We start from the raw sequence: 16129 nt of genomic DNA, 5'->3' as shown, positions 1-16129 counted from the left end.
TCGATGCACATTCTCTTCGCGCCATCCTTCTTCTCTACAAGCAATACAGGAAAAGCCCAAGGAGAGAAACTACGATGGATATAACCCTTGGCTAGCAACTCGTCGACAGTCTTCTTAACTTCCTCATGCTCAACGGGTGCCATATGAAAAGGCCGTTTAGCAATAGGAGCTGTGCCAGGCAAGAGATCAATAGAAAACTCAATATCGCGATCAGGCGGCATACCTGGCAGATCATCTGGAAAGACATCCGGGAATTCAGACACCACGCGAATACCATCCGTGGGTCTAACCTCCATCTGGCAAACAAATCCAGAAGGCTTCGAAGCACTGACTGTGACATCCTGTACATCCGGTGCTGACAAGTGGACAGTCCTCTGAGCACAATCAATCCTGACACCCCATCTAGCAAGGGTCTCCATTCCCAAGATCACATCGATACCCTTGGTGTCTAGCACCATCAGATTTGCACTAAACTCTACCCCCCTTATGACAACACTGACTCTGGGACAGAAGATATGAGACCTCAACTGCCCTCCCGGTGAAGATACTAACATGCCCCTCTTTAACGTGCTAGTATGAATGCTATGATGCTCGACAAAAGACCGAGTAATGAAGGAATGCGTAGCACCGGTATCAAAAAGCACTGTAGCAGGGTGGGTATTAACCATAAACGTACCAATAACCACGTTGGGAGCCTCGGCCACCGAATCGGCCATCACGTGGTTCACCCTGCCCTGGGATGGCGCCTTGGGCTGAGCTGGGTGCCCCTGCGGTCCAGACTGCGCCTTCCGGGGACAGATGTTGGCGTAGTGTCCCTGCTCGCCGTAGTGATAGCACGCCCGTGGGAATGCTGGAGCCTGCTGTCCGGTAGGAGGAGTAGGCACTCCCTACCGTGGAGCTGGAGGAGCCGGTGGAGCTGAGCATGCCGGAGGTGCTGGAAGCCTCTGGCCCTGTCCCGCCTGCTGCAGCTGAGGATGAGGCGGGTACTGCTGCTGTCGCTGCTGGTATGACTGGATCTACCTCTGCTGCTGCTGGTGGTGGTACTGGTACCGAGGCCGAATGTTGCTGCCAGACGCAGCAGGAGCTATCTTCCTCTTCTTGTCCTCAATCTCCCGGCGTTTGCGCTCGGTGTTGAGGGCAGAGTCAACCAGATGGTTGAAGTTGTCGAAGCGGTGGTTCATGAGTGCGTACTCCAGGTGAGCATCCAGTCCCTCCCTGAAGCGCTCCTGCTTATCGCCATCGTTCGCTACCTCAGCGGGGGCGTAGCGAACGAGCTGGAGGAAACGATCACGGTACTCGGTCACCGTCATAGTTCCCTGAAACGATAAGCACTAGAAAAATAAGGATAGAAATCACTCAGCATTTCCGGTTTCACGGAGATAAACAAGGGTGGGCTTGAGCTCATTGCGGAAAGATTTTACTCCAATTTACCTGCTTAAGCGCAAGGAACTCCTTGTGCTTCATCTTCATCACTCCAGCAGGGATGTGGTGGTTCCTAAAGCACCCCCGGAACTGGCCCCAAGTGAGGACGTCGTGGTCCCGGGCTGGATAGGACTCTCACCAATCGAGAGCCGAGCCACGCAGCTGCCCTGCCGCGTATAAGACTCGCTCCCTGTCGTCGCACTGAGCGACATCCAACTGGCGTTCCACTGAGCGAAGCCAGTCGTCAGCCTGGAGTGGATCAGCCGCATGGAAGAACGTCGGTGGGTGACCCCTCAGAAAATCCGCACGCCTGTCGCGGTGCTGCTGTGGTGGAGGAGGTGGTGGCTGAGCGTGGATCTGCTGCAGAGTCTGAATAGTGTTGTTCAGGGTGCCATCATCTGCATCTGGAGCTGGAAAAACTGCTCCAGAGTCAGAGGTGGGGGCATCGGCAGCGGCTGGTCGGTACCCTGGTTGTTCTGCCCCGGCTGGCCAGAACCGGTGCCGGTGCTCCTGGTGTTCACCATCTGTTTGCAGCAGAATAAAGTTTATAAGAGACAGATATTGTACGATCCTGGAAAGAAAACTCTGGCAGGATAACGTAGGGAGTAAAGAGTGTACGGTTTTTCCACTCAACGGTCTATCTCAATTTTATTACTTAATTCAAGTTTGCATTAAAGTCATTTTGCATGAGCAAGTTTAACTTCTAACTATGCAATCAACCAAATATCCAAATCAAACACTTTGCACAATCACAAACACTCAATACTCAAACATTAGTCGAGTTTATCACGCCACTCGACTACACAAACATGCACTCTAGTGTATTTTTCCTTTGCGAGGCACCCTAAGCTTATTAGGACCGACAGAAAATTGCAGGCCAACGTCTATGGAAAATATCAAACTAATTCTTAGAAAATACAGAGAGGGTTAGCAAATTGAGGTTTAAGGCTCAAGGAATAGAAGCAGAAACAAATGTGTGAGTTTGGCGGAAGCAAGGCAAGCGAAAGGATTTCCATAACTCGACCATTTCTATCTAGGCTTCGTCCTACAGTCGACACGGCTCTGATACCAATTCTGTCACACCCGGTTTATGAAGAACATAAACTGAGCAGTCATATATGCGCCAGGATCAAGTCACGCATATATACAACAGAATCATCAAGATATCACAACACATATCACGAATAAAAATAATATAAATCATAAATGAATCTTTATTACAACCGAATCAAGAATCGGTTCAAGGAATGCGGAAGCGTAAAATGAATACATGAAGAATAGGGTGCAACAGGGATGTCAACTGGGAGACAACGCCTAGTAGTCGAAGAATCTGTCAATGTAGTCCTCCACGTTGCCTGGTACTGAGCAGCAGTCGAAGATCCAGAGAGAACAGAAGAGTGGAAGAGGCAAGTGTGAGTACACAACTTGTACTCAGCAAATATAACACAAACTATGAGGCTCTAAGGTTGGCTGACTCAACTGCATTAGCTTTTAATCTTGACAAAATTTTATTAAAGCTATTTACTACAAGTGGATGAATTACCATGAACCCACGTTGCATAAGAAATTAATCAGAATTGATTATGAACTACAGAGAACCCATACCAAACCACCAAAGATAAACCCCACTAATCAGATGGAGGATCTGGGCCGCTCATAACCGTGAGCACGGCTAGTATACCAGTTTTACACTCTCAAGAGGTTGCACAACTTTACCCACAAGTCGTGAGTTACGCTAGTTGTTCATCACACTTCCTTAGGTGAGATGACTAGCAAGCGCACAACGAGACCGTTACAAAGGATCACGTTAGTAAGGTGTAACCGCTAAGGTTTCTGGATCAGCAACGATGGGGCCCACCACACGGGGGTACAAGCACACAGCACAGACCAAGCCGGAGGAGCAGGGATCATTGAAGCTTACCACCCCTCTTGCCCCGCAGGTAAGTTACTCCCAAACCAAAATGACCTAATTAGTAAGTCAAGACCGTCCCATTCCAGTCTTGTGGTTGCGCGGTTGTCCCAGGTTGTCGCTCTATGAACCGGTCCTTATGGAGAGTGGCCAACCAAGCACTAAGCACCGTGATGGCCCCCTAAATCATATTTCTAATAAAACATATTTTAACGAGTCGTGAGCCGCTCAAGCACACAGCACAGAGGGCCATTCTCAGAATCAAGTTGCATATACCATTAATCAAATTTAATTACAAAGGACCACTAAATGTGAGAGTGCAGCACCTAGCACAACTAACCAAAATGCAACCCAAGGTATTTATATAAAGGATAAAAGTGGCTAGGAAATCCTTATAGGCGTACAGTATTAAAATGCAGTATGAAATTTGTATTTAAAAGTGATAGGATGTTCATGTTATACTTCCCTTCCTCAAAGTTCTCCTCCTGCTGCTCAAAGGCTTTTGAAGATGGTGGCTTTTGGTACTCCTTCGGTGGCTCGACGTCTATTCACGATCGTAACATCAAAACATGGTCCACACATGCACACACATGTAAACAATGGCAAAATATAAGAAACAGTACAACAATACAAAGAAACAGCACACAAAACTAGTCTAAAGCCATTCTACGCATCACAACGATCATGTGGATACAAAAACCACTTAAAACGGAGCTAAGACTCGAAAACTAGGGTTAAAACAAGGTCCAGGGGCTTTTCTGTAAGAAAACAGGAGTTCCAGGGGGTTCTGCGCAAAAACTAAGGGCTTAAACCTAATTAAAGGTTAGACTTAGGGTCTAACACGCAAAAAACACAAGGCATGGATGGCGGGTACTAATTCTAGGAAGCTCAGGGGCCTAAACCTTAAAAACAGGACCTAACTATAATTACCTTTGAACTAGGGGTGGACTGCGGGTTGATTCATGGAAAACATAGGGGCTCTTTAGCAAAACTGGCGGGCTGAAGCGGTATCTTTAAATCTGGGGCACCGGATCTAATTCTAATGGCCCAGATTTGATCTCTCCCGCGAAGCGGTATCTACGCGTATCAGCCGTCGGATCTTGATCTAACGGATCGAGCCCCTTACTTAACTGGGTCTAATCTGGATTGCCTATTCCGGATCGGACGGCTCTAATCTATCCCATGCCCCGAACCGGTATGCTTTGCTCGGGTCCGTTGGATTTCGATCTGAGGGCTACGTTTTGGGTGAGACCCGATCTAATCGTGAGCGCAGGCTACGGATCAGACGGCCCGTGGAGTTTGGGGCGCGGGCGGCGGTGATTGCTCACCGGAGACGGCCCCCACAGCGGCGCTTCGCCGGTGTTGGCCAATCTCGGTCATCCAGGCTCGATTCTGGGCGGGGCTTGGCCGGGGAGGAAGCTCGTGACACGCCTAATCTACCTAGGGGCTCGCTTGGGCACGGCACGGCAGCAAACTCCTGTAACGGCGGCAAACCCGTGTGCGCTCAGCGGTGCTCCGTCATGACGATGTTCTTCCCACGGGACCGGCCTACAAGCTATGACTTCTACCTTAAGAGCAAGAGGGGATTGGGGCGGTGCTCACCGAGGCACGAATTTGGCCGTGCTGCCGTGCGGGGTGCCGGCGTCGAGGTCAAGCGGCGGCGCGCACGGGGTGATCGCGAACAGGCTGCGGTAGGGGTCCTCCTGGCCTGCTGTTCCTCCAAATCGAGTCATGCGGGTCCTGCGAAGGTGTGCAGGGGGTCAGCTCAGCCCATGGCCTACCGGCGGCGAGCAATTGCTCGGGGGCGGCTTGCGGCTTACCTACGGTGGCGGCTAGGGTTTGTGTGACGGCGAGGCGCAGAGGGTTAGGGTTCAGCTTTAAGGGGAGAGTCGGGGTATTGGCGTGCGGGCCGGGCGTGGGCTCACCGGGATTCTCGGGAGGGCGTTGCGCGCCGGGGAAGAAAGGGAGAAGGGGGAGGACTGAGAAGCTGACAGGTGGGGATAGGCTGCCAAACAAAGAGAAGGGAGGAGGCGCTGCTCGGGCTGCCGCTGAGGGAGCTGGGCCGTGGTGGCTGTTGGGCTGCGGGGAGAAGAGGGGAGAGGGAAAGGAAGAAGTGGGCCGCCGGTGAAAGAAAATGGGCCCGAGGAAAAGGAAGAAAGAGGGGGAAGGGCTTGGGCCGCGGACTAGGAGAGTTGGGCTGCCAGCTGGGCTGCTCTTCTCTTTTTCTTTTCTTCTTTTCTTTTCTTTTCAAAACAACTCAATTCAATTTGAATTCAAATGGGATTTGAATTCAAACTCAACTATTCAAACAAACAAAATAGATGCACCAGCATGAATGCATAAACATGTTGACCCTAAAGTAAGTTTTAATTACTTGTGATATATAAATTAGTTTAAATGCAAGATAAATCAACAAAAACCTTAGAAATTTTATTTAAGCCAAAATAAATTCATTAAAATTTAGAAAATTTACATTAGGGTGTTACAGAGTGCCCTGGCGATGGCGAAGTAGTCGTCGAGGAGTCGAGGGTCCTGCCGTTTTGGAACGGTGCTAGGCCCAACAGGTTGTCGAAGGTGGGCTAAGCTAGGTAGCTTGGAGAACTTCGTGCCCTTCCGATACCTGAGCCTGCCCGACCAGGTTGAAAACAAAGAAAGGTGGACTGAGCCGGGTAGCTTGAAGGACTCTTGCCCTTCCGATACTCAGGCCCGCCAGACCAAGTTGTAGTACAAGAAAGGTGAGCTGAGCCAGGTAGCTAGGAGGACTCATGCCCTTCCGATACCCAGGCCCGCCCGACCAAGATGGAGGCGCAAAAAGGTGGGCCGAGCTATGTAACTTGGATGACTCGTGCCCTTCCAATGCCCTGGCCCGCCCTACCAAGATTGAGGCACAAAAAGGTGGGCTCAGCCAGATAAATTGGAGGACTTGTTGTTGGTGTTTTACCGGCTGCCCACCGAAGGGTATGCCCAAGGTGGTAAGTTTTTGGTGAGGGGATACCGAGACCAGGAACTCGAAGGTGCAAGGAACACAAAACTTAGATAGGTTTGGGCCGCGAGGCGCGTAATACCCTACATCCTGTATGGTGGTTTGTATTGCCTTGGGTGTAGAATGATCTGATGATCCTATTTTAAGAGGGTCCCTGTCCTCCCTTATATATCCGGGAGGTCAGGGTTACACGAATTCTAACTGATACTAGCCAAGGAATCGTACCAGAACCTATCTCGAGTAGATTTCTTCTGTATTGGTTAGCTTTATCTCCTATTTAAATGGGATAAATAAGAGATAAGTAAGATGAATAAGAGATAAGGCGGACTTAATCTCTTAAGCGTCTTTAAACTACGCTATATACACAGTCCCGTGGCCCCGGGTCTGACAAGCCCCCGAGCTCTTCGTAGCTGAGTACTGCAGGCTTCTCGAGTACTTTCGAAGTAGTCTTCAGCTTCTTTTGAAGCTCCATCTTGAAGTCCTTCTTCGAGTACTTACTTGGCTGCATCGAAGTTATGAGGTGCTCATGCCCCGAATTATATTTTAGATATGGTGTGCGATTGAAAAATCGCACTCCATATGGAGTAGCCCCCGAGCCTTAGGTTGAATTAGAGAATCAGGCTGAGGATCGCATTAATCTTGAATCTTCCTTACTTTTTTCAAAATAAATTCGAAAAAATTAGTAGTCGATGCCATGTATCCCGCAGCCCCCGAGTCTTGAATCCAAATCTCTCAATTTTGGAAATAAGGATCCAAAAGTCGTGGCATGCAGTGTAAAAATATCCATATGGTAAAAAACTGATGTGATGGTACAAATGATGGAATTTAGATTAGACATTCGAAAAACCCCTTTTTTCGGGACAATTAACACTGAAAAAATAGTTAAACCAATATTTTATCTAAACAATCCGCCAAATGACCTCTCAACTTCCAAATATTCCGTGAAACGACTCTTCAACTTCAAAATAGTAGAACTGTTCCCAGCCGCTGGTTATTTAACCCCGCGGTAATTCCAAGTAAAAAACTGTGCTTTCAATCTGCAATCTGCCAAGAGTCGCCAAAATCCCCAAATAGAGCCGCGCTCCGCCTTCATCCTCCCAAAGAAATCCCAACCCCCCAGATCTCCCCACCCCTCTCCCCGCAGCCCCCGAGCAACTCGTGGCGAGCGGATCCAGAGATGGCGCCCAAGAAATCAGAGAAAGAAGGGAAGAAGAAGGAGGCGCAGCCACCGACCGGAGAGTGGACACACAGTAAGTGCTCCTTCAACGATCTCAATAGGCTAGTTTTCGAGGGATTGCTCCAAGACAAGAATCTTGTCAATTGGCGCCCCTCATTCCGTGAACCTTTCGCCATGGAAAATGTTGACGAAATCGTCACATTTTACCATTTTGCCGAACGGGGTCTGGCCCTCCCCTCTTGTTTTTTTTTCCGCGGCCTCCTTTACTATTACGGGCTTGAGCTCCATCACCTCAACCCGAACTCAATTTGCCACATCTCGATTTTATCCATTTCTGTGAAGCCTTCCTTGGAATCGAACCCCACTAGGATCTTTTCCGCTTCCTCTTCCGCGTCAAACTACAACCCACCTGCAAGAATCCTTCTGTTGTAGGGGGTGCCGGCATCCAACTCAGACAACAATCCGGCGACAAGTATCTTACATACAAAGTCCCGTCCAACATTCCCGGGTGGAAAAACCATTGGTTTTTATATCGAAAATCATGCCCCCCAACTCCCAAATAAGTCAAACAGTCCACCTGTTGTGAGCCCGGAGTGGAACATCAAGCTTTCCAGGGCGGACATGGATCAAGTTGAGGAGCTGTTAGACACCATAGTAGCACACAAGCTGATGGGAGTGACCGGCGCATCTGTCATGTTTTCCTTTTTCAAACGCCGAGTCCAACCAATCCAACAATGCCACCATCTTGGCTTTGAGTACACGGGCGCTGAAGATCTGTCTCGCATATGCGCAGAGGGGCTGTCAGATGAAGCCGCGCTCCTCTGAGTCAAGCGGGTGCTGTTGGATGTGGATGCAGTCCCCTACATCCCAGGACTATTCTCTGCACGAAGTCCACCAAGACCGATGAGTATTCGACTACTTTTTGTTGAAAACAAACTTTGTTCTACCGCTGCTAACTGAAAACCTTCTGTAGGGGCACATAGAGCTGTACCGGAGCTACCCGCCGCAACCCGACATCCCTCGGCCGGACCACCTCCTCCCCAGCGCCGCAGCCGAAGCCAAGAGGGCCCGAGTAGCCAAGGCTCTGCCCGGTAGCGAGTCCACAGAGGGCGGAAGCCCCCGGGCGGAGAAACAAGCCAAGGAGGAGGCAAGTAGAGGCAACTCCCCCGGACCATCCGTGGAGTTGGCCAATACTCTGCTTGCGGTCCCGCAAGGTCGCCGGGTTGTGCGCAAGCGAAAAGCGAAAGAAATCGAGTCCTCCAGGTATGAAGATGCTGCCTTGTTGTCATACACCAATGTTGTTGCATGCTAACATTTCCCGTTTGCAGTCCTCCAGCTTCTCCACCCCAGCTCGGGTGCCCAGAAATGGAAACAAACCCAACGGCCTCTGCGGCGGTTGCCATTGCCGTGGCGGACACCACGCCAAAGGCTGGTGTGACCCCGCCACCGACAACGAGTACCCCGCGACGGGCTATGCGGGTGAAGAAGGCGGTCATGAAGAAGTCGACACTGTAAGTTTGCACTCTGTTGCATAGTAATCATTCAACTCTTTTCGACTTGTATGATGGTATAACTAAGTCTACATTATTAGGTCTGCAAGCGCCACTCCACGCAAGTCGAAGCCGGCTGCTGCTATACCAGCCCCCAAGCCAGCAGCCCTAGAGGAGCCCACGCCCCAGGAGCCAGCCCCCGAGGTAGACGCGACGCTGCCCGACTTGCCGCCCCCCGAACCACAACAAGCCGAAGCCAGGACCGGTGGTGAGGAACAAGTCGAGGCCCCTGATGCCGCTCCTGCGAATGGCACAGGTAAGCATCTAACCGCCCAAAGGCTAGCTGCCTAGACCCAGGCGTTATGTACTAAAAATGTCTGGACTTGCAGGTGCCTAGCAGCCACCTTCTGGGGAAGCCGCAGGGACCTCGAGTCCCGAGGAGCTGCTGATGGCCGAGCTCGGGTGCCAGGACGTCATCGCCGCTGATCTGGTGGATGACCCAATGCTGACGGCCGGCAACATAAAGACCTTCAAGAAGGCGTACAAGGAACTGTATGACTTTGCCATGGTAAGACCTGAGTACTTTTCTGCTTGTATGCATTGTCGAGTTGTTTGTCTGACTCCCCTCCTTTATGCAGAACGTGATCACTCACTCACAAAAGAAATCCGAGAAGTTAAAGGCGGTCGTGAGTGGTCACCAAGAGCTTGCTGCCAAGGAGAAACGCATATCCGAGGAGCAAACGAAGAAGAGCTACCTCCGGAGAGAACTCGACATGCTGAAGCACGAACGTACTCGAGAGACATGGCTTCTCAAGAACAACCTGTGCAATCTCGAGGAGCGGCTCAAGGAAGAGAAGAAAGCACACCAAGGTAGGCATTTTTCCTTCATCAAGTACTTTCCTTTAGCAGGTTTCCTTGGACGCTGAAAATATCTTCACCACAGAGCTTAGGAAAATCTTAAAATACAAAGAAGAGCTGCTTACTGACATGAAGAATATGCTGTATCACCGTATGGATGACATCGAGAGGCTGCAGAAGGTAATCGCCGATACTGAAGAACAGTTCGCCGACTGCCTTCGGCAAATCAAGATGCTGGGCGACGAGAAGGGGCGGTGGGAGAAGGAACTGGAGATCCTCAGGGAAGCCGCCCAGACGCTCATGGATATGGTGGATCCAGCGGAAGAAGGTAAAGTAGACAAGCAGCCACTACTGGAGCGACTTCGTGGGGCGCTGGAAAGAGTCATCAAGTTCCTCGCGGAAGCCCCGGTCGCATGCGTCAGCCATGCCCTTGCATTTGTAAAATCTTTTTGGCCAAAAGCTCCGCTGGGAATGTTCGTGCAGGGAGTGGCTGCAGAGTGCACTGAGGAGCAGTTCAACAAGTACCTCCAAGAAGCCCAACCTGTAGCAGAACAGATAGTACAAAGTGTACTGCAAGATTAGGGTGTAAAGAACAAGTACTCATTATCTTGTATATATTCTTATTTGATATCTCTACTTGTGTATGCCTTTCCAATCTATCATCCAGAGTTAAAGGTGAAGTAGTAGACATTACCCCGGGTGCAGCGACCCTGGAAGTAGCCATAGCTCCGAGTAGGGAACCATCCCACAAGTTAGATACAACCCGATCGCGCGGGCCTAACTAGTTAGGAAAGAACACGAGCACCATCACAGGGTTGTCGTACATATGGCAGGGAGAAACGAAGCTACCCCGAGTGCAACGACTCTGGGTGTAGTTGAAATCGCTCCTTATGTGAGCGCGTCCAACAAGTTAGGTATAAACCAATCAAGCGGATCGATTTTGTTGGGAAAGGATGCGGGCATCGCCACGAGACTGCCGTGCTCGAGGCAGAAGAAGAAACTACTCCAAGTGCCACAACTCTGGATGTAGTCGAAATCGCTCCTCATGCGAGCTTATCCAACAAACTAGGTATAAACCAGTCGAACGGATCGATTTTGTTGGGAAAGGACGCGGGCATCACCGCGAGACTGCAGTGCTCGTGGCAGAGGAAGAAACTACTCCGAGTGCAACGACTCTGGATGTAGTCGAAATCGCTCCTCATGCGAGCTCATCCAACAAACTAGGTATAAACCAGTCGAACGGATCGAGATTGTTCGGCAAAATGCGATCGTCATCACAAACGACCATCGAAGGTCATGGCAAGAAATTGATAAACCACGGACAATGCTGTAGCCTCTGCCAAACTTGCGACAAGAAGTCGATGTATCATGAACGTGGCTGTAGCCTCCGTGAAACTCATGACAAGAAGTCGATTTATATAAAACATGCACATTGCCGTAGCCTCCATCTGTTCATAGAGAGAATTTCAATGTGAATCTTGTGGCACGTAGCCTCCAAATTGATTCGGAAGAAAAAGATCACCTGAGCGCCCGGAGATCAGCTATTTCTGAACGTTTTCTCATGGGTAGAACTTGCGCAGGTTCTGAATGTTCCAAGAGTTCGGAACATCTTGGACCTCGGGATATTGTAGTCGATATGACCCCAGTCTTGTAACCTACTTGACGACGAACGGTCCTTCCCACCTCGAGTTGAGCTTGTGTAGGCCGGACTCGTCTTGGATGCGACGTAGGACTAAGTCGCCTATGCTGAATGACCGTTCCCTCACATTGCGATCGTGATATTGCCGAATCCCCTTCAGGTATCGAGCTGACTGAACGAGAGCGGTGCAGCGAGCCTCTTCGACAGAATCGAGCTCTAACTGCCTCGCTTCGTCCGCCTCGCCTTCATTGTACATTTCAACCTGTGGGGATTTCCATATGATGTCGGCCAGTAAGATAGCTTCAGAGCCGTAGATGAGGAAAAACGGAGTTTGTCCTGTGGCTTTGGACGGCTGAGTCCGGAGCCCCCAGATGACATGTGGCAATTCATGTATCCACTTTCCTCCTTTTTTGTTGTTTTCATCATAAAGTCTTTTCTTGAGGCCCTCCATTATCATGTCGTTGCCCTTTCGACTTGACCATTGGCCCTTGGGTGTGCAATAGAGACATATTTGACCTTGATGCACGTATTTTCACAGAACTCCTAGAACTGGTTAGCCGTGAAGTTTGGTCCCAGGTCCGTGATAATGGTATTCAGGAAGCTGAAGTGATGCAAGATATCAGAGATGAAATCAACAACCCAATCTGGCATGAGCTTGGCTATCGGCTTGTACTCGATCCACTTGGTAAACTTGTCGATAGCCACCAATACATGGGTGAAACCGCCTGGCGCTGTTGTGAAAGGCCCAATCATATCTAGGCTCCAGCAAGCAAACGGCCAAGATGGCGGTATGGTGATGAGGCTGTGAGCCGGGAAATGAGATTGCTTTCCAAAGAATTGGCAGTTTTGGCACCTCCGCACGAGGTCTTCAGCCTCGGTCACTGCAGTGGGCCACCAAAAACCAGCTCTGTATGCTTTTCCCACCAGCGTTCTCGAAGCTGCGTGATTGCCGCAAATGCCCTCATGTATCTCCCGCAATATGTCATAGCCATCTTCTTTCGTGACGCACTTCATGAGCATCCCTGATCGTGCGCCACGCCGATAAAGCTTGCTGTCGACCAGGACAAAACCCGTGCTTCTGCGCATGACACGAGCTGCCTCTGCGCTTCTTACATCCACCCCTGCTGGAAGTTTTTGATCCTGGATGAAGTCGATGTAAGCCTCTCTCTAGTCCTCCCCAAGCATCATAACCTCCCGATTAGGCTGGTGAAGGCCATTATCAGTGGTTACCTATGGTGAGGACTTAATGGATGGCTGTTTCAGCTCCTGGATGAAAACTCCCGCTGGAACCTGAGCATGGGTGGATCCTAGCTTGGACAGTATGTCCGCGCCAACGTTGTGTTCCCGTAACACATGATGAACCTCCAGGCTGGAAATTTTGTTTTCCAGCTTGCGCACTTCTTCTACATAAGCGTCCATCGTCTCCTTGTTGCAGTCCCACTCTTTGTTGACTTGTTGAATGACAAGAAGAGAATTGCCGTACACAAGTAGTCGCTTGATCCCTAGTGGTATCGCCAAACGAAGCCCGTGAAGCAAGGCTTCATACTCGGCTTCTTTATTGGATACCTCCCAATGGATCTGGAGGACATACTTCAACTGTTTGCCCCGTGGAGAAATAAATAGGACTCCAGCGCCGCCGCCGTCGAGCTTGAGAGATCCATCGAAATACATGGTCCAATGCTCTGGCTTGTCGACTGGTGTTGGAATTTGATTCTCTCTCCACTCACCCATAAAATCGACTAGAGCTTGAGACTTGATTGTAGTCCGTGGCTTGAAGTCGATTGACAAAGCCCCAAGTTCCACTGCCCACTTTGATATACGCCCCGTGGCATCTTAATTATGAAGAATATCCGCCAACGGAAAATCCATAATCACAGTGATCTTGTACTCATCGAAATAATGGCGCAGCTTTCTTAATGCAATTAGAATTGCATATAAAAGTTTCTGAACTGCCGGGTATCGTACCTTGGATTTGGAGAGTACTTCGCTGACGAAATATACAGGCCTCTGCACTCCAAATGCATGGCCTTCCTCGCCTTGCTCGACTACAATAGCACTGCTGATAACATGAGTTGTTGTCACGATGTAGAGTAGTAGACCTTCCCCCGGCAGTGGTGCTGTGAGGATCGGCAGAGACTGAAGGTGATGTTTCAGATCCTGCAGGGCCCGCTCGGCCTCCTCCGTCCATTGGAACTTATCTTGGCATTTCAGGAGCTTGAAGAAGGGTAGCCCTCTCTCCCCAAGTCGGGAGATGAACCTGTTCAGGGCTGCCATGCATCCTGTCAGCTTCTGTACATCTTTAATTGTGGCCGGAGCCTCCGTATCAGTGATGGCCATGATCTTCATAGGATTGGCTTCAATTCCCCGGTTGCTGATGATGAACCCGAGCAACTTTCCTGATGGTACTCCGAAAATACATTTGGTTGGGTTTAACTTCCACCGAAATCTGCGCAGGCTGCTGAACGTTTCTTCTAAGTCTGCAATCAAGTCGTCAGAATTCCTGATCCTGATGACCACGTCATCCACGTAGGCTTCAATGTTCCGATATAGCTGATCAGCAAAGCACATCTGGATTGCGCGCTGATAGGTAGCTCCCGCATTTTTCAACCCGAAAGACATAGTTTTGTAAGCATATATCCCGTACGGGGTGATGAATGCGGTCTTGATTTGATCTTCCTCCTTGAGTGCAATCTGGTGATAACCTGAATAACAATCAAGGAAACAGAGAAGCACACATCCTGCCATCGAGTCGATGACTTGATCAATGCGCGGTAGCCCGAAGTGATCCTTCGGGCAATGCTTGTTAAGATCAGTGTAATCAACGCACATTCTCCATTCATTATTCTTTTTCTTTACAAGAACAAGATTAGCTACCCACTCTGGATGGATTACTTCTTTAATGAATCCAGCCACGAGAAGTTTAGCTATTTCCCATTTGATTGCCGCATGCTTGTCATGAGCAAACCTCCGCAGCCGTTGCTTTTTTGGGCATGGCCTGTGGGTGTACATTCAGACTATGCTCGATCAGTTCCCAGGGCAGCCCTGGCATGTCCGCTGGTTTCCACGTGAATATGTCTCAGTTAGCCCGAAGGAAACTGATGAGCGCGAGTTCCTATTTCTCACCTAAGCCCGCGCCGATGATGGCGGTCTTAGATGAGTCACCCTCCTGGAGCTGGATCGACATGAGGGCCACATCATCAGTCGACTGGATGCTCGACTTGCTGGCCTTTCTTGAAGGGATCTCCAGCCCGAACTGAGAGAGCTACTACGCGGCCACGAGTACTTCCCCTGAAGCATCTGGCACACGAGTAATCGAAGCATACTGGATCGCCTCCTGGTTGCAGTCTTACGACTTCTTCAAGTCACCTCGGAGAGTGAGTACTCCACTTAGTCTTGGCATCTTGAGAAGTAGATAAATATAATGCAGCACTGCCATGAACTTGGCGAGTGCCGGACGGCCTAGTATGGCATGATAAGAGGATTCGAAGTTAGCCACTTCGAATTTAGTGAACTCCGTGCGGTAGTTCTCCCTCGTGCCGAAAGTGACTGGAAGAACCACCATACCAAGTGGGTGCGCCGCGTTACCTGGTACGATGCCGTAGAAAGGGGACTTGCTCGGAACCAGCATGTCCGTGAAGTCCAGGCCCATCTTTCTTAGAGTGCTGGCGAAGATGAGGTTGAGACCAATCCCACCGTTGATAAGCACCTTGGTGAGCCTGACTTCTGCCACCACTGGATCCAAGACCATGGGGAACTTACCGGGCTCTGAGAAGCTCATCCACTGATCGTCACGGGAGAACAAGATGGGGACCTCCGACCAACGGAGTGGTCGTGGTACCGCCGGCTCGATGGACATGATCTCCCGGAGAAGCAGCTTCTGGTCCCGCTTGGAGCCAAAGTCTCCCTCGCCCCCGAAGATGACGTTGACGGTCTTCGAAGCATCCTGGAACTTTGTGTTGCGCCCTTGATCCTCTTGGTCATCGTCCTCGGGTTCCTTGTCTACTGGCTTCTTGTTCTTCTTGCCACCACCGGAGTTGCTGAATGTCCTCCGGAGGTGGTAACAGTTGATGGCCGCGTGATTGGCACCTGGATGCCATGGGCATTTCTTCTGCAAGAGCTTCTCGAACTCCTCCTGCGTCGTCGACTTCTTGCCGCGCGAAGGACGCTAGACGGCCGCGATGAGATCATCTGGCCTGCATTTTTGGGGTGGACCCGAATAGCCCCGCTAGCTTTTATCGTTGCGGTTGTCGTTTGGACGCCTCAGATTGCTATCTTGGCGCTGCGGGAACCGCTCCCGCATCTTCTCCTCCTGTTCGGACCAGTCGTGCATCATATCATGAAGGCCCGCAACAGTTTTCAGCCTGTTCCGCCCAAAGTCTCTGTAGATGCCTGGGTTGGTGATGCCGTTGTAGAAGCAGTCGATAATATCATCCTCCGAGATATTCGTGATGGTAGCACGGATGTTGAAGAAGCGACATGTGTAGGACTGCAGGAGCTCGTTACATTCCTGTTTACACTGAGCAAGATCGTGACGAGTACTTGCGCGAGCGATCGCCCCTGGAAGTTGTCGATAAAGACCTTCTTGAGCCGCTCCCAAGAGTCAATCGAGTTGTTGCTGAGGCTCTCCAGCCACGTGAGCGGCGCAGGGTCC

Source organism: Panicum hallii, chromosome 6, assembly GCF_002211085.1.
Source record: "Panicum hallii strain FIL2 chromosome 6, PHallii_v3.1, whole genome shotgun sequence".
In the NCBI taxonomy this organism is placed as follows: domain Eukaryota; kingdom Viridiplantae; phylum Streptophyta; class Magnoliopsida; order Poales; family Poaceae; genus Panicum; species Panicum hallii.
Note: the sequence above shows the minus strand (reverse complement) of the source record.